At 38.8% G+C, this 20,441-nt stretch overlaps 1 protein-coding gene, 1 non-coding gene and 1 pseudogene across 2 annotated transcripts in view; 2 read left to right on the forward strand and 1 right to left on the reverse strand.

The window, feature by feature from the left end:
• LOC138095305 (neuronal acetylcholine receptor subunit alpha-7) overlaps positions 1–20,441 on the reverse strand; it is a 154,478-nt gene that overhangs the window by 36,147 nt on the left and 97,890 nt on the right. The window lies entirely within an intron of this gene.
• LOC138095501 (small nuclear ribonucleoprotein G pseudogene) lies at positions 6,291–6,521 on the forward strand (annotated as a pseudogene).
• On the forward strand, positions 12,318–12,424 carry LOC138095653 (U6 spliceosomal RNA). Its single transcript, XR_011146397.1, has one exon. It is a non-coding gene; the product is annotated as a U6 spliceosomal RNA (small nuclear RNA).

Here is a 20,441-nt window from a genome sequence, read left to right on the forward strand (position 1 = left end):
TAAAGAGTCTCTTGATGAAAGTGAAAGCGAAGAGTGAAAAAGCTGGCTTAAAACTCAACATTCAAACAATGTAGATGGTGGCATCCGGTCCTATCACTTCATGGCAAATGGGGAAACAACAGAAACAGCAACAGATTTTATTTTTTTGGGCTCCAAAATCACTGCAGATGGTGACTGCAGCCATGAAATTAAAAGACGTTTGCTCCTTGGAAGAAAAGCTATGACCAACCTAAACAGCATATAAAAAGCAGAGACATTACTTTGCCGACAAAAGTCCATCCAGTCAAAGCTATGGTTAGTCATGTATGGATGTGAGAGCTGGCCCATAAAGCAAGCTGAGCACTTAAGAACTGATGCCTCTGGACTGCGGTTTTGGAGAAGACTCTTGACAGGTCCTTGGACTGCAGAGATCAGACCAGTTAATCCTAAAGGAAATCGGTCCTGAATATTTATTGGAAGGGCTGATGCTAAAGCTGAAGCTCCAATTTTGGCCACCTGATACAAAGAACACACTCATTAGAAAAGACCCTGATGCTTGAAGGCAGGCGGAGAGGGGGACGACAGAGGATGAGATGGTTGGATGGCATCACTGACTCGATGGACATGATTTTGAGCAAGCTCCGGGAGTTGTTGATGGGACAGGGCTGCCTGGTGTGCTGCAGGCCATGGGGTCACAAGGAGTTGGACACGACTGAGTGACTGAACTGAACTGTCTAATGTAAGCATTTGAGGCTATGGATTTCTCCTTACACACATTCACACCCACTAAAGTTTTTTTATTCACATTTGGGTATTTAGTTCTCTAGATATATATTTTCAGTAGAACAAGGACACATCTCTATCTGTGTCTATCTGTATCCATTTCTCTTCATTAGATGAGGCTTGTTAACTGCGGAATTCTATTGATACACACTTTTTTCCCTTCTTGAACTATCAAGTACTAAAAAAGTACACTAAAATCTTCTATCATAATTATGGATTTATCTACCAATTTTTATTCATTTGTATCAAAGTCATTTTATTAGGTATACACATGTGAAGTTTTTTATATATTTTTAGAAATTTCATTATTACTTGAACTTTAACCTTAATTGTACCTCTTTTCTTATAGCAAGTATGCATGCACATGAGTGTGTGTGTGTGTATATGTGTGTGTTTTCCTGTTTTAAACACAGCCATTTAATTTTATCTTGTTCCTATTGATCAAATACATCTTTTCCTTTTTTTTTTTGCCTCTTGTGTACTTACACTTTATTTCCATCCAAATTAACGTATAGCTGGATTTTTAAATATATATATAGATAGATACAGACATAGATAGATAGATATGTGGTGGCTAAGTTGCTTCAGTTGTGTCCGACTGTTTGTGACTTCATTGATGTAGCCGTCCAGGCTCCTCTGTTCATGGGATTTTCCAGGCAAGAATACTGGAGTGGGTTGCCATTTCTTACTATAGCGGATCTCCCAGACCCAGGGGTTGAACCCAAGTCTGTTATGTCTCTTTCTTTGGCAGGCGGGTTCTTTACCACTAGTGCCACCTGAGAAGCCTCTGATAGATAGTTGATAGAGAGATGGTTGGGGAATCTCTGTCTTTTTAACTAACTGCCTAATCCTCTCTCTTCTCTTGTCTCTTAAAATGCTTGGTTTTATTCTTACTCTTTAATTTTGCCCTCTTTATTTCTTTCTGTTTGATTGCACTTCCCTTGTTTCTTTAGGCTTCTCATATTTTCTTTATTCTTTCCCTACTAGCTTCTCATCTGTCTGGAAGTTAAAAAAATATTCTTTTGCTTCTGATAGTTATTCTTATGCTTTTTATCCCTTTAAAATGAACATTTATTGCTCTTTTCTAATTACAGAAATAAAGCATATTCACAAAAAGGGAAAACGGAAAGCACTTGGTAGGTACAAAATAATTGATGAAATTATTTAAGGAATTAAAATTAAAATTACCCATAATTTTGTAATTCAGAGGTAACCTCTTTGCCATTTTTTCTGAACTTTTTCTATGGATGTGGATACACTGGTTGTATATAATGTACATGCATACTGCATGCATATGCACAGACATTTTAAACAAAATTTTGGACCTTACATACAATAATCTAGAATTTGTTTTTTTCCCCCCACCTTAGCAATGTATCACAGATAGTTTTGATTCTTACATTTTTAACATGTATATCGTACTCAAAGCTGGTAACTCTATGCCTACTAGAGCAACTTACATCCAACTAAGTGGTTTACCTCCAAGTACCATCCATACAGTGCTTTATTATTCTCAGCATTTTAATCTCACTTTGTTTTTACGCCCACCATCAAGTTCACTGTTAATATTACATATGTTCAAAATTGTTTATATTTTTTAACTGAATTTTTAACTGTATTTCTTCTCAGACCATTCCTACATTTATACTCTGAATTTTCAACTGTATTTTTAACTGTATTTCTTCTCAGACCCTGTTCCTACATTTATATTCTGATAGTTTCATAAAGGCAGTTTACCTCTTCATGGCAACAATAATTCTTGAGTCCTTCTTTTCCTGAAAATGTCCTGATTTTGCCCCTCATGTAAAGAAGGTTTAGCAGGTACAGAATTCTAGGACGGCAATTATTTTTCTAACTTGAATGTTACTCTTAGCTTTTTCTGTTTCTGACTGTTGCCTCTAAAAGGCCTGCAGTCAGTCTAATCTTTATGCTTTTGTAACAAACTATCTTTTGCTCGTTTCCCGTTTCCAGCATCTCCTTAGCTTCCTGACTTCTGCAGGTTTTACTAAAGTTGTCTAGGTGCCCATTCTTGTTATTTATCTTTCCTCAGACTTCTTGTATCTCCCGAAACTGAGGATTTATGCTGTTCATCAATATTATTAAATTCTCAGCCATTCTTTTGGAACATGGCTTCTGGAGAAAAAAAATAGTATCATATTTCACTGGGAAACTGCATCCTCTGCAAGCACACAGCTCTGAGCTGGCGACCTGAGGTCTGGGACTACATCTGAGATCTCTGGAAGCTCTTTATAAGCTGGCAGGCAGGGGAGAGATGTATAAATTATGTGTTGTCTGGGAGTGATTTCACTGCTGTTGATTTGATTTCCTGTGCCCTCTAAATAAACACATTTTATGTCCACTTACAATTCATCTCAACCTTCCTTTACTTCATATACATTTGTCCTGGTTTGACTTTTCCTTTAATTGGATCTAACATGTGCTTGGTTCCATCAGTTTTACGAGTAAAATTAATTCTTTAGCATGTGCCCATTTTTACATATCTGTATATGGGTCACAATTTTACTTTTACACTGAAAAATCTCCTAACACTTTTCCCATGTTCTATTATTTCCTTCTACAATACCAGCCACTGCACGTGGGAGCACCTTCGCATGAAAGGAACTCATAAGCCCTGTCTCAGCGTTAATAAGTGTGGGGTCACTATTGAGTGGGGTTCATGTATACGCATATATTGCCTTCTGCCAGACCTCAAACATACTGTGCTGTTATTTTGATTACTCTTCCTATTTTTGACTTATCTGAAAAATAGGAATAATAACAGTACCCTTCTCAGAAATGTTGTAAACATATGTAAAATGTTTGCAGGACCTGGTACAGAGAAGCAGCTGAGAAGTGTGAGATATTCCCACAACTGTTCACTATTTTTTCATATTTCCCAACTATGAAAATATGATTTCATATTTTACTGCCTGTGATTCAACCCAGGAAATTGCTTCTACTCTTTCGACTGTCTCATCTGACACTCAATACTTCTACCAAGATTTCAATTTTTTAAAAAATTTCATTGGCGTGTCATTGACTTAAAATGTGTACAGCACCCTGATTCAGTTATACAAATATATATGTATAACTATATGGGAGTGTATGTATGTGTATATATACTAGCTTCCAGGGTGGCTCAGTGGTAAAGAATCCACCTGAAAAATATAACAGATACAGGAGATTCAGGTTCGATCCCTGGATCAGGAAGATCTCCTGGAGGAGGAAATGGATGAAGTAATCTTGCCTGGAAGATCATAGACAGAGGAGCCTGGAGGGCTATAGTACATGGGGTCACAAAGAGTTGGACATTACTGAGCGTGTGCAAATACACACATACATATATTCTTTTTAAGATTCCTTTCCCTTATAGGTTATTACAAAATATTGAGAATACTTCCTTGTTCTATACAGTAGGTCCTTGCTGTTTATCTAGCTTATATACAGTAGTGTATGTTAATCCCAAACTCCTAATTTATCCCTCCTCCACCTTTCTCCTTTGATAACTGTAAGGTTTTTTTACGTTCATGAGTTTATTTCTGTTTTGTAGATAAATTGAGTTTTTTATGTGATGTCTATAATTTTCATCTCTATTAATTTTAGGTGATTTTTTTCAAAGCAGCTATTCAGAAAGTGTTTTGCTTTTTTCTTGCATTTTCAATTCTTGTACTTAAACATTATTTATTAGTTTCTATTATCTAAAATTCAGAACCAGATCTGCAGTTTGTTGTATCTGCTGATGTTTGCTCCAAGAGAGCTGCTGTTTCTTTATATGTTTCTTTGTAAGCTTAATTTTCAACTCATCTATTTGTGTGTGTCTGTTTGCCTTTGAGTTCCACTGCTATCTGTATGTCTTCAACCCTGACGGTCTTTGCAACATTTGCTGTAAAATCTAATGAAGGCCTATGCAAAGAACTTAGGAGATACAAATGCAGCCACAGTGTTGGTGGAAACAGAGGACAGGTGGGGGAAGAGCAGAGCCCTGTGGCTGTCCCCTCACAGCCTTCCAGCCCCGACTCTGGGACACCAACCACTGCAGTTTGCGCTATTTGTCAGGTGGCAGAAAACTCAAGGCTCAAACACTGATGCACCACCATGGAGCTTGGACAGCACATATCTTGCCTTCCAGATGCCACAGACTGGAAAGAATCTTCAGTCTCTAAGCCCCTGTTTGTGACATGGAACTTCCCCTCACATAGCCAGAAACAGGTTAGCTTCGTGTTCACCTTCCTGCACTGAGAAGGAGATACTCCTCTGGCCCGCTTCTCAGAGAGGGCAGTGCTTCAAAGGCAGTACCTGCTCAGTCCCGGCCCACCTCGTCTGAGAGGGCAGGGCCCAGGTCTCACCCCTGCCTCCCTAGTTTTTGTGTAGTGTTAGTTGCTCAGTCATATCTGACTCTTTGCAACTTCTCTGTCCTTGGGATTCTCCAGGCAAGAATACTGGAGTGGGTTGCAATTTCCTTCTCCAGGGATCTTCCTTCCTGACTTGGGGATCAAACACAGGTTTTCTGCATCACAGGTGGATTCTTTATCGTTTTAGCTGCAAGAAAGCTCCCTACAGGGAAGCTTCCTCCCTAGGAGAGCTTTTTTGTGCCTAGGACACAGGACTGCTCCCTGAGCTCCCAGGGCTACATGTGGGGAAAGCACTGGCCTCTGCCCTCCTGGGCTGCTCAGAGCCCCTGCAGTTCCTCAACACAGAGGTGGAGCAGCCTACTGTATGAATGTGAATGAGGCCATGAAGTAAAAGTGAATTCTCCATTTCTAAGCTGTGTAACCTGTGACACCCTTTCTTTCCAGGGCCATGAAACCTAGGGAACAAGAGAAAGCTAGCCACCTCCGCCAGGGAAGGGAGAGCTTCTGCCACTGGTGCTCTGGGTTACTGTGCACACAAGGACTGTGCATCAGGTGTGGAAATTCTCACAGGAGTGAAGGTGACCAGAAAACACAGAAGGAAAGGTGCAGACTGTGCGCTCTGCCCACCTGGGCTCGTGGCCTCTGAGCAGGCATGCAGGCCACTGTGAGAACCTCCTGCCTAACTGGGTCCACCAAGTTCATGCCTGAAGTTCCCAGTAATTGGCTGATAAGTGACCAGACTAATTTTTTAAGGGAGTTTTTCCTTTAGGTGAAGAATATAAAGAAATTCATCAACAATAATCTGAATAAATATGAAATCTAAATAAACTAAGCACATGTTTTTGAAAAATACCACTTAGTATGACGGTATAAATAAAATCTAAAAATGAAAACTCAGAAACATTGTTTTTACCTTCAAGAAGTTAATCTAAAGATGTCCTGCCTAAAGTTATACTAAATATTTCCACCAAAACACTAAAGCAAGAAGGTTTATAATGAAAAATAAAAACTTGGTTTAGATTAAGTGGAACATATCATCAGGGACCTAATTTGCTTACAAGTAAACCAGGCCTGTATAATGTGTTTGGAAAGAAATTTCACTCGGGCCTGCTGCTGGAGTGTGAGGGCTACTCGAATTCTGTTTGGAGGCTTCTTTGATCTCGCAGAGTAGACATCATGAGCAAAGCACACCCTCCTGAGTTGAAGAAATTTATGGACAAGAAGTTATCATTGAAATTAAATGGTGGCAGACTTGTTCAAGGAATATCGCGGGGATTTGATCCCTTTATGAATCTTGTGATAGATGAATGTGTGGAGATGGCAACTAGTGGGCAACAGAACAATATTGGAATGGTGGTAATACGAGGAAATAGTATCATCATGTTAGAAGCCTTGGAACGAGTATGAACAACGGCTGTGTTCACCAGAGAAATCAATGCTTCCATGTGTCCCCTCTCCACATTTTACTACCAGAAAAATTGGGTTGTGTACATTTTCTTATTGGACTATTTTGTTAAATAAACTTTAGTAATAGCCAAAAAAAAAAAAAGAAATTTCATAAAATGGAACAAGAGGATTTAAGAACCTTAAAAAGCCCATATTTCATCTGGAAAAATATATATGATTAAAATAAATACAGTCACAAATATGTTAATTATCATTTCCAAAAAAACAAAAATTAGAGCTCAGACTTTCAGTTATGGATAGAATAGACACTTACTTATTTGCGCGGACTGAACTGCCCTCTCCCCAAATTCATATGTTGCTGGAGTCCTAACTCCCAGTATGACTACATTTGGAAATAGGATCTTTAAGGAGGTAATTAAGGCTAAGTGCAGTCATAAGGATGGAGTCCTAATCCAATATGACTGGTAGCCTTGTAAGAATAGGCTAAATTAGTATTCATCTTCTCTCTCTTCTCTTCCATACGAGGACACAATGAGAAGCCAGGAAGGGAGGTTTCTCCTGGAAAAGAATTGGCTGCCTATTGATCTTGGATTTCCAGCCTCCAGAACTGGGAAAAATAAAAGTCTCCATTTTTATGTATTCATTACAGTCACTTAAGAATTTTGTGGAACAACAGTTCCACAAAATATATATATTTATTTATATATAGATAAATAAGAAATAAAGTGCAGTGGTCTGGGTATTTGGCCCTAAGTAAATACCTACTTTGGGGAAAAAAATGCCTAGAGTGTGACATTTTGTTATCAGTGTTTTACAGCACTATTACTTCCATTAACTATGCCCAAAACTCTTAACATAATAGATAAACACACATAAGGCCACTGTGAAAGTGCAGAGAAGAAAGCAGAAGGGCTAACACGAGGACCCTGGGCTTTCCATTTGTCTCATATTCCAAACTGAGTCCTGAAGAATCATCAAAAGTGTAGACAAAACCAACAAAAACACCTTGAGAAAAGCCAAATGACCAGGAAAGGGCAACCAGAGAGACAGAAGACAAAATAAGTATAAGTCCCACCTCAGCTAAACACCAAAGGAGAAACTCATGTTCTACCACCAACCCGATCGACTGTGGACTGTAGGCTGCCAACCAAATTACATATTCCAAGAAAATGTTATTACAACAAGCAAGATTTACAATATTATTTCCAGATAAACTAGACTTTAGACGAAAGAAAATTACAAAGGGCAGATAATAAATCTACATACTGATAAAAATTCCATCTACCAAGAAGACACAGCAATCATACACGCTTTCCCAAACAAACAAGCTGAAAAATATATGAACCGAATCCAGAAAGAAGTTTAAAAAAAAGAGACAGACAAATCCACATTCTTCAACACTCCTCCTCAATACTTGATAAGAGGACAACTAGCAAAGTCATAGAACACACACCATCAACAAATAGGACCTAACTGACAGAAAACACTTCCCCAACACAGCAAAAACAATGTTTTCAAGTCCCCATGGAACATATGCTAGACAGATCACAACTTGTGCCATAAAATCCTCAACAAATTTAAAAGAATTTAAACCATACAGAATGTGTGATTTCTGTCTGCAATGGAATCAAATTAAAAACAAGTTTAAAAAAAAGGAGAGAAGAGGAAAATTTCCAAACACTCGGAATATAAACACCATTAAAAAAAAAAATCTAGGAGTCAAAAACAAATGCTACAGAGAACTCAAAAGATAAACTGAACTGAAGAAAATTAAAATACAACATACCAAAGTTTGTGAAGTGCAGGTAAAGAACAGAGAGGGAGACTTGTTGTTGTTCAGTCACTAAGCCATTTATGATTCTTTGTGACCTCATGAACTGCAGCATGCCAGGCTTCCCTGCCTTTCACTATCTTCCAGAGTTTGCTCAGACTCAAGCCCATTGAGTCAGTGATGCCACCAAACCATCTCATCCTCTGTTGTCCCCTTCTCTTCTTGCCCTCAATCTTTCCTAGCTATCAGGGTCTTTTCCAATGCGTTGGCTCTTTGCATCAGGTGGCCAAAGTATTGGAGCTGCAGCTTCAGCATCAGACCTTCCAATGAATAGTCAGGGTTGATTTCCTTTAGGATTGCCTGGTTTGATCTCCTTGCTGTCCAAGGGACTCTCAAGAGTCTTCTCCAGTACCACAGTTCAAAAGCATCAATTCTTTGGCACTCAGCCTCCTTTATGGTCCAACCCTCACATCCGTACATGACTACTAGAAAAACCATAGCTTTGACTATATTGCCCTTTGTTGGCAAAGTGATATCTCTGCTTTTTAACATGCCGTCTAGGTTTGTCACAGCTTTTCTTCCAAAGAGCAAATGTCTTTTAATTTCATGGCTGCAGTCTGCAGTGATTTTGGAGTCCAAGAAAATAAAATCTTTCACTGTTTGCACTTTCCCCTCCATCTATTTGCCATGGAGTGATGGGATCGGATGCCATGATCTTCGATTTTTGAATGTTGGGTTTTAACCAGCTTTTTCATTCTCCTCTTTCACCTTCATCAAGAGGCTCTTTACCTCCTCTTCACTTTCTGCCTTTATTATAGTATCATCTGCATATCTGAGGTTGTCGGTATTTCTCCCGGCAATCTTGATTCCAGTTTGTGCTTCATCCAGCCTGGCATTTCACATGACGAACTCTGCATGTAAGTTAAATAAGCAGGGTGACAAAATACAGCCTTGACGTACTCCTTTCCCAATTTTGAACCAGTCGGCTGTTACATGTCTGGTTCTAACTGCTGCTTCTTGACCTGCAATACAGATTTCTCAGGAGGCAGGTAAGGTAGTCCGGTATTCCCATCTCTTTAAGAATTTTCCAGTTTGTTATGATCCACACAGTCAAAGGTTTTTGGCGTAGTCAGTGAAGCAGAAGTAGATTTTTTTTCTTTTTAATTTGCTTTTCTTAGAGTTTTTTCTGGGATCTAGCAGATGTTGGCATTTTGATCTCTGGTTCCTCTGCCTTTTCTAAATCCAACTTGTACATCTGGAAGTTCTCAGTTCATGTATTGTTGAAGTCTAGCTTGAAGGATTTTGAGCATTACCTCGCTAGCATGTGAAATGAATACAATTTTGAGGAAGTTTTAACATTCTTTGTCTTGGGATCAGAATGAAAACTGACTTTTTACAGTGCTGTGGCCACTGCTGAGTTTTCCAAATTTGCTGGCATATTGAATGAAGCACTTTAACAGCATCATCTTTTAGGGTTAGAAATAGCTCAGCTAGAATTCCATCACCTTCACTAGCTTTATTCATAGTAATACTTCCTAGGGCTCTCTTGACTTCACATTCCAGGATGTCTGGCTCTAGGTAAGTGACCACACCATCATGGTTATCTGCGTCATTAAGACCTTTCTGTACAGTTCTTCTGAGTATTCTTGCCACCTCTTCTTAATACCTTCTGCTTCTGTTATGTCCTTGCTATTTCTGTCCTTTGGAGTGCCCATCTTTGCATGAAATGTTCCCTTGGTATCTTTAATTTTCTTGAAGAGATCTCTAGCCTTTCCCATTCTTGTTTTCCTCTATTTCTCTGCATGGTTCACGTAAGAAGGCTTTCTTGTCTCTCCTTGCTATTCTCTGGAACTCTGCATTCAGTGGGTCTATCTTTCCTTTTATCCTTTGCTTTTCATATCTCTTCTTTTCTCAGCTATTTGTAAGGCCTCCTCAGACAACCACTTTGCCTTCTTGCATTTCTTTTCCTTGGGCATGGTTTTAGTCATCACCTCCTGTGCAATGACATGAACCTCCATCCATAGTTCTTCAGGCACTCCAACTCCCAGATTTAGTCCCTTGAATCTATTTGTCATCTCCACTGTATAATCATAAGAGATTTTATTTAGGTCATAAATGAATTGCCTAGTGGTTTTCCCTACTTTCTTCAATTTGAGCCTGTATTTTGCAGTAAGGAGTTGATGACCTGAGCCACAGTAAGCTCTAGGTCTTTTCTTTGCTGACTGTACAGAGCTTCTCCATCTTTGGCTGCAAAGAATACAATCAGTCTGATTTTGGTATTGACCAGAGAGGGAAATGTATAGTAGTAAATGCTTACACTAGAAGAAATCTCAAGCCTATAACTCCATGCTCACGCTTCAAGTAACAAGAAAGGAGAAGCAAAAAATAAACCTATAAAAGTAGAGAGAATGAAATAATAAATGTAGGAAGAAAAATCAATGAAAGTAAGAAAACAAAAACAATAGGGAAAATCAATGAAACAAAAATCTACTTCTTTGAAAAGATCAATTAAATGGACAAGCCAATATCACAAATGAATTTGAGTATATTACTACAAGCCCTATACACATAAAAAAACTGACAAGGAAATGTTGCAAACAACTCTTCACATATGCATTTCACATTTTAGATGAAATAAACCAATTCCTTGGAAAAGCACAACCTATTGAAACTTAAATGAGAGAAAATAAACTGAACAGTCACAAAATTATTAAACAAATTGAATTAATAACTTAAAAATTCCTGAAAAGAATTCACTAGGTCCTGATAATTTCACTAGAAAATTCTACTGAACAATTAAGAAGGATTAATACCAGTTCTATAACTCTCTAACAGAAAGTAGAGGATGAGAGAATAACGCATTTTAAGAAGCTAATATTGTTCTGAAAATAAAACCACAAAGATGATACTGAAAAAATAATAAGAAAAAAGCTAGAAATGTATAGACTACTTTCCCTCATAAACATACATAAAAATCCTTAACAAGAAATAAGCAAATACAATTCAACAGCATATATAAAGACTTATACACTTAACCAAGTGGAGTTTATTCCATGATTGCAAGGCTGGTTGAGCATTTCAAACCTGATCATTGAATAAACCATGTGTGTGTTATGTTAGTCGTTCAGTCGTGCCCGACTCTACAACACCATGGACCGTAGCCTGCCAGGCTAAACAATAAAGAGCACATGCTTACATCAACTGATGCAAAAAAAAAAAAAAAAAGGGACTGATAATTAACATTCATACAGAATGAAAACTGTCAGAAAACTGGAATTAGACAGGGACTTTCTCAGCCTGATAAAGAACATCTACCAAAAAGAGAAAAAGAAAAACACAACTAGTATAATGGTGAAAGACTGAGTGCCTTCCCTCTAAGATCTTGAGCTAGGCAGAGATATCTGCTTTCAACAGTCTTATTCAAAATAATAGTGGAGTCCTCACCAGGAGAGCAGAGGAAATAAAGGCATACAGACTAGAAAGAAATGAAACTGTCTTATTTGCAGTTAACATGCTGATAGAAATCATTTACGTGACTATGTGGACAGCCCCAAGAAATCACTAACAGCAACAACAAAACCCCACAAGTCCAAAAACTAATACATGAGTGGAGCAAAGTCAGAAGATACAAGATCAATATTAAAAAAGAACTGTGAAGGAGGGTTTGAGATGGTGGCATAGGATGATTCTGAACTCATCTCCTTCCACAGACACAACAGATCCACAATTACATATGGGATAATCTCCTCACAAAGGGGCCTGAAACCTGGATGAACAGCACCTATACAACAAAGGGTAAAAGGACAGCATTGAGATAGTGAGGACACGCACAGAGATGTCTCACCAAGAAAGAAAGAAATCACGTCCTGGCTGCAGTGACCCACAATTGAGAAGGATCACAAAGGTCCTGATCTCTCTTCTCTGAGGAGTAAGGGACTCAAGTTCCATATCATGTACCTTGACCCCTAGATCCTGCACAGGAGAGATGAGTTCCCCAAACACCTGATTTTAAAAACCAAAAGAGAGTGCTCATGTTGGCAGCACATATACTAAAACTGCAACAATACAGAGAAGATGAGCACGGTCCTTGAACAAGGAAGATGCACACATTTGTGAAGCATTCCTTATTTTTTGCCTTATTTACAAAACAGAAACATACTCGCAGACATAGAAAACAATTTTATGGCTACCAAACAGGGAGGAAAGTGATAAATTAGGATTTGGGGATTTACATATACATACTACTATATATAAAATAAGCGCAAGAAACTACTGTTTAGCAAAAGGAACTATACTCAATATCTTGTAATAACCTTTAGTGGAAAATAATCTGAAAAAGAATATATATATATATATATATATATACACACATACATACATATATATGTATGTGAATCATTTTGCTATACACCTGGAATCAACACAACACTATAAATTAACTATAGTTCAATTTTTTTAAAAAGCTGAAAGGGAATTCATCTAGAAAAACCGCAGAAGTGAGAGAATAGAAGACTTGCTCTTAAAGGGCCCACATGCAGACTCACCCAACTCCAAAACCAGCATGAAAACACCAGATTAAAAAGCATATGTACTGCAGGTCAAAGGAAACCACTTACCAAGCTTGAAGCATCATCAGAGAGGCAGGAACCAGTTCAGATGCTCCCGGAGACTAGGAGACATTGGCAGCAACCATTTTTGCCATTTCAGAGTACCTTGATAATTAGCAGGCGCCATTTTGAAATTCTCCAAGTTTACAGCACCAGTGAGTGTGTCCCGCTGAGAGTTCCATCCACTCCTGCACATCAGCCAAGTGACAGCCTCGCCTGTCAGTGGTGCAGCCCTTGCAGGAAGGTCTCAAAACCAGTCTGGAGGGTGTACCTCATCCACCAGCACAGCACGGCACCCGTGGCTATGTCCCCGAGCCATCTGGGGGGTCAGCCCAGCTCACTAGCCTGCCACAGAAGCAGCTATGGCCCCACAAAAAAGTGGGGTACATGCAGCCCACGTGGAAGACACCTGAATGCCTGGCTCTAGTGGCCAGGCAGATGCACCTCTGAGCCCCACAGGGCATTTCCTAAATAAGGTCACTCCTTCAAGACTGGGACAGATAGCTGATTCACCTAATACACAGAAACAAACACAGAGAATTAAGAAAAATGAGACAGAGGAATATGCTCCAATGGGAAGAATAAGACAACATCTCAAAAATAACTAAATAAAGTGGAAATAAGCACTCTATCTGATAAAGAGTTAACAGTAATGGTTATATAGATGACCACCAAACTCAGGAAATAAATGGATGGGCACAGTGAGAATGTCAACAGAGATAGAAAATATAAGAAAGTGCCAAATAGAAGTTACACCTAAACTGAAAGACACACTAGAGGAGTTCACCACAGCAGACCGGATGAGCTGGAAGAAAAAATAAGCAAACTGGAAGATAAAATGATTGAACTCATCCAGACAGAACAGTAAAATGAAAAAGAACTTAAAAAGTGAAGATACCTAAAGGGAGCTTTGAGATAACATCAAGCAGAAGAGCAATTTGCATTATAGAGGTTCCAGACAGAGAGGATAAAGAAAAAGGACCAGAAAAATTATTTGAAGAAATAGTGGCTGAAAAATTCCCCAATCTGTGAAAGGAAATAGACATCCAGAGAAGTGCAGATGATTTCAAATAAGATGAATCTATAGACACACACAAGACATACTAGAATTAAAATAACAGAAGTTAAGGATAAAGAGGAAATTCTAAAGGGAGAAAGAGAAAAACAAGGTAACATACGAGAGGTCTATCAGTAGAATTCTCAGCAGAAACTGTACAGACCAGAAGGGAGTGGCATGATATACTAACAGTGCTGAAAGTGGAAAAAAAAAAAAAAAGAAAGAAAGAAAAATTCTAGCCATGACTCTCTGCCTAGAAAGCTTATCATTCAGAACTGAAGAAGAGATCAAGATAGAGAGATCAAGATAGAGAGATCTCTCAGTAAGAGATCTTATTTTAAGATAATTAAAGCTAAAGGAGTTCATCATCACTAAACCAACCCAACAGGAAATGTTAAAGGGACTTTTTAAGCTGAAAAGAGAAAAAGAAATGGTATAATTAATAATAAGAAAATATACAAAAGTAAAAATCTCACTGAAAAGGTTAACATATAATAAACACAGTGAACTAGTCCCTTATAAAATAAGCAGGAAGGTCAAAAGACAAAAGCAATAAAATTAACTAAAATTAAAATAATTACTTAAGGGATGCATAAAATAGATTTAAAGTGAGTCACTGAAAGTATAAAATATGGGGCTTGCTATGTTTAGTCACTCAGTCGTGTCTGACTCTTTGCGACCCCATGGATTGTAGTCTACAGGTTCCTCGGTCCTTGAGATTTTTCAGGCAAGAATACTGGAGTGGGTTGCCATTTCCTCCTCCAGGGGATCTCCCTAGCCCAGGAATAAAACATGGGAGAGTATCAAAAAAATAACGTTTTGGAGTGTATTCAAATTTAAGTTGCTACCAATTTAAAACAGGCTAATTGTATAGGATGTTATACGTGAACATCACAGTATGGCAACACATACCTATTGATACACTTTGAATGTAACTGGACTAAATTTATCAATCACAATACATAGAGTGGATGAATGGACAGAAAAAAAAAACAAACCAAAATACAGGCTCCCTACAAGAGACGCAATTCAGAAGAAAAGACACACACAGACTAAAACTGAAGAGATGGAAAAAGGTATTCCATGCGAAGGGAAAGGAAAAGGAAGCTGAAATAGTCACAATCACATCAGACAAAATGGAATTTAAAACTAACAGTGAAATACAAGACAGAGAAGGGCATTATGTAACAATAGGGTTGCTACTGAGCAACCAATGGGTCATCTATGAAAGCAAAAATTATCTAGAGAGAAATGAAACAGAAATATGACATACTAAAATCTATGGGATACAGTAAAGAGATGACTCTACACATGGACATCACCAGATGGTCCACACTGAAATCAGATTGATTATATTCTTTGCTCCCAAAGATGGAGAAGCTCTATACAATCAGCAAAAACAAGACCAGGAGCTGACTGTGGCTCAGATCATAAACTTGTTATTGCAAAATTCAGACTTAAATTGAAGAAAGTAGGGAAAACCACTAGACCATTCAGGTATGACCTAAATCAAATCCCTTACAATTACACAGTGGAAGTGACAAACATATTCAAGGGATTAGATCTGATAGAGTTCCTGAAGAACTATGGACAGAGGTTTGTAACACTGTACAGAAGGTGGTGATCAAAACCATGCCCAAGAAGACATGTAAAAAGGCAAAATGGTTGTCTGAGAAGGTCTTACAAGCAGTTGAGAAAAGAAGAGGAGCAAAAAGCAAAGGAGAAAAGCAAAGATACATCCACCTGAATGCAGAAATCCAAACAATAGCAAAGAGAGATAAGAAAGCCTTCCTCAGTGATCAATGCAAAGAAACAGAGGAAAACAATAGAATGGGAAAGACTAGAGATCTCTTCAAGAAAATCAGAGATACCAAGGGAACATTTCATGCAAAGATGGGCACTATCAAGGACAGAAACAGCAAGAATGTAACAGAAGCAGAAGATATTAAGAAGAGGTGGCAAGAATACACAGAAGAACTATACAAAAGAGATGTTAATGACCCAGATAACCACGATGATGTGATCACTCACTTAGAGCCAGACATCCTGGAGTGTGAAGTCAAGTGGGCCTTAGGAAGTATCACTATGAACAAAGCTAGTGGAGGTGCTGGAATTCCAGCTGAACTATTTCAAATCCTAAAAGATGATGCTGTGAAAGTGCTGCACTCAATATGCCAGCAAATTTGGAAAACTCAGCAGTGGCCACAGGACTGGAAAAGGTCAGTTTTCATTCCAATTCCAAAGAAAGGCAAGGCAAAAGAATGTTTAAACTACCACACAATTGCACCCATCTCATACACTAGCAAAGTAATCCTCAAAATTCTCCAAGCTAGGCGTCATTAGTACATGAACCAAGAATGTCCAGATGTTGAAGCTGGATTTAAAAAAGGCAGAAGAACCAGAGATCAAATTGCCAACATCCGTTGTATCATAGGAAAAGCGAGTTCCAGAAGAACATCTATTTCTGCTTTATTGACTTTCCCAAGCCTTTGACTGTGTGGATCATTACAAACTGGGGAAAATTCTTCAAGGGACGGGAATACCAGACTACCTGACCTGCCTCTTGAGAAATCTGTATTCAGGTCAAGAAGCAACAGTTAGAACTGGACATGGAACAACAGACTGATTCCAAATCGGGAAAGGAGTATGACAAGGGTGTATATTGTCACCTTGCTTATTTAACTCATATGCAGAGTACATCATGTGAAATGCTGGACTGGAAGAAGCACAAGCTGGAATCAAGACAGCCAGGAGAAATATTAATAACTTCAGATATGCAGATGACACCACCCTTATGGCAGAAAGCAAAGAGTAACTAAAGAGCTTCTTGATGAAAGTGAAGAGGAGAGTGAAAAAGCTGACTTAAAACTCAACATTCAAAAAACTAAGATCATGGCATCCTGTCCCATCACTTCAAGGCAAATAGATGGGGAAACAATGAGAGACTTTTTTTTCTTGGGCTCCAAAATCACTACAGATGGTGACTGCAGCCATGAAATTAAAAGATGTTTGCTCCTTGGAAGAAAACCTATGGCAACCCTAGACAGCATGTTAAAAAGCAGAAACATTACTTTACCAACAAAAGTGCATATAGTCAAAACTATGATTTTTCCAATAGTCATGTATGGATGTGAGTTGGACCATAAAGAAAGCTGAGTGCCTAAGAATTGATGCTTTTGAACTGTGGTGTTGGAGAAGACTCTTGAGAGTCCCTTGAACCACAAGGAGATCAAACCAGTCCATCTTAAAGGAAATCAGTCCTGAATATTAAATGGAAGGACAGATGCTGAGGTTGAAGCTCCAATACTTTGGCCACTGGATGTGAAGAATTGACTCATTGGAAAAGACCCTGATATGGGGAAAGACGGAAGGCAGCAGGAGAGGGGAACAACAGAGGATGAGATATTTGGATGGCATCACCAACCCAATGGACATGAGTTTGAGCGAGCTCTGGAAGTTAGTGATGGACCGAGAGGCCTGGTGTGCTGTAGTGCATGGGGTGGCAAAGAGTCAGACATGACTGAATGACGGAACTGAACTGAAAGCAACTTTGAAAGTTCACATCAATACAGGTTTGCCTCATAAAACAAGAAAAATTTCTCCAAAGTAATCTAACTTTACACGTAATGGGACTAGGAAAAGAAGAGCAAACAAAGCTCAGAATTAGAAGAGAGGAAATAATAAAGCTTAGGGCAGATATGAAAGGAATAGAGAAAAAACTAGTAGAAACGATCAATGAAATGAAGACCTGGTTCTTTGAAAAGATAAACAAAATTAACAAACCTTTAGCTAGAGTAACCAAAAAAAAAAAAGAGAGAGAGAGAGAGGACTCAAATAAATAAATCAGAAATGAAAGAAAAAATGCTACAACCTCAGAAATATAAAGGATCATGAGAGATCCAACAAATAATTATGTGCCAATAAGTTGGATAATCTAGAAGAAAGGGATAAACTCACAGAAACATATAACTTCCAACACTAACTCTTAATGATATAGAAAATCTGAAAGATGAATCAATAGCAAAAAGACTAAAACTGTAATAAAAAATACAATAAAAAACCCAGGACCAGATGGCTCACTGGCTAATTGCACAGAGTATTTAAAGAAAATTTAATATCCATCTTTCTCAAACTCTTCAAAAACTGAAGAGAAGAGAGACTTCCCACATATATTTTACATAGGAAGCATTACTATGATACCAAAACCATATGAGGGCATGACAGAAAAAAACTAAAGGCCAATATACTTGATAAATATGTATGTAAATATCCTCAATAAAATATTAGCAAATTTAATCCAACAATACATTAAAAAGATCATATATGATAACCACGTGAGATTTATTCCAAGGATGAAAGAATGGTTCAAATTCATGTATCAATCGATGTGATACATCAAAATGTATCAATAGATGTATAATCTCAATAGATGCAGAACAGAATCTGACACAATTCAACAACTATTGATGATAAAAATTCTCAACAAAGTGGCCACAGACATAATATACCCCAACTCAATAAAATCCACATATGACAAACCCACAGCTAACATCATACTCAATGGTGAAAAGCCAAAAGATTTTCCCCTAAGATCAGTAACAGGATAAGGGCATCTCTTCTAGCCACTTTTATTCAGCACAGTTTCAGATGTCCTAACCCAAAGCAATTAGGGGGAAAAAAAGAAATGAAAGTCATTCAAATCAAAAAGAACAAAGTAAAACTGCCACTACTTACAGATGACATGAAACTATATAGATATAACTTAAGTTTCCATCACAAATAATCATGAATAACCGAAACAATCTTGACAAAGAAGAAGAAAGCTGGAGGAACCATGTACCTTGATTTCAAACTACAATACAAAGCTCTAGTAATGAAAACTGTATGGTACTGGCACATAAACAAACACACAAGTCAATGGAATAGAATTGAAAGCCCCAAAATATACTCACACATATATGGACAATTAATTTACAACAGAGGGGCAAACAACATATAATGGAGAAATGATAGTCTGGTAGATAAATGGTGGGAAAACTTGACAGACATGCAAAACAATGAAACTAGCCCACTATCTTACACCATCTGTGTGTGCACTAAGTAGCTTCAGTTGTGTCTGACTCTGTGACCCTATGAACTGTAGCCTACCAAGCTCATCTGACCATGGGATTCCCCAGGCAAGAATACTGGAGTAGGTTCCATTTCCTCCTCCAGGGGATCTTCTCAACCCAGGAAGTTTATAAACCCTCATCTCTTATGTCTCCTGCACTGGAAGGCAGGTTCTTTACCACTAGCGGCCACCAATGGGTTACTGTCCATAGGGTCACAAACAAAGGGCTACATCACACTAAAAAGCTTCTGAAGAGCAAAGAAAATTACCATCTAAATAAAAAGGCAACCTCCTGAAGGTAAATAGATATTTGTAAATTATATATTTGATATGGAGTTGATATCAAAAATATATAAAGAACTCACACAGAAGATGGCAAAGAATTAAGACATGGAGATCATTTTCCTCCCCAAAAATACATCAAAAATACATCTGTATGTGGAACAACTCCTACAGAACACCTGCTGAAAGCTGGCAGAAGACGTCAGACATCCAAAAAGGCAAGCTAAACTCCGTATAAAGCAGTAGGGAAAAGGCAGTAAGAAAATAAAGAGACAAAACAGACACCTTGGGGAGGGAGCTATGAAGGTGGAAAAGTTTCTATACACTTGGAAACTTCCTCAGGGGCAGGGACAGGAGGGAGATACAGAACCTCAGAGACGAGCACAGCAACAAGTACGTGCAAGGCAAAGCAGAGAGAATTCGGGAAGAAATCAAAGTTGACCAGCACTTCTCAGCCAAGAAGCTGTTTGCACACTCAAATGACGAGTACGGGTTCCTTCAGGGGTTGGGCTCCAGGGAGAGGAATGGGGTTGACAACTGTGGATATACTCTGAAGGGGTTAATACAACACAGTTGAGGGAGTCCAGAGGAAAACCTGGGTCTGCCAGAGAGGCAAGAGATCATTGTCCCAGGAACCCTCTAACTCCATGTACAGCACCACCCCCACCACCACTTTGAGAGTGCTATAGGAGGGATGAGCTGGCTGGGGTCCCTGACTGCAGAGGAGGGCATGATGGCCACCTCAGCAGCTGCCAAGCTGTATGCAGGGGCAGGTCACTACCCACAACTTTCAGGGAGCCTTTACATCTTGGCTTTTCCTAGGGACCCATGACCCAAGGCCAATTCATCTGGGAGAGCACACAACATGGCTTAGCCTGTAGCAACATCTAGTAGGCCTCTACCACCTGAGGCACCCCCCCAAACATCCCACTGGTGGCTATCTTATCCCTCCCTCTCCCCAGTCCAACTGAGCAAGTGAGTCTTAATAAGGGAACAGACACCAGAGGGCAGCCTACAACGAGGGGTGGGGCCAAAACAAAAGCGGAGCACCAAGGGGCTGTGACCAAGAGGAGGAAGGGAATTCACTCCTGCA

Source organism: Capricornis sumatraensis, chromosome 19, assembly GCF_032405125.1.
Source record: "Capricornis sumatraensis isolate serow.1 chromosome 19, serow.2, whole genome shotgun sequence".
Lineage (NCBI taxonomy): Eukaryota > Metazoa > Chordata > Mammalia > Artiodactyla > Bovidae > Capricornis > Capricornis sumatraensis.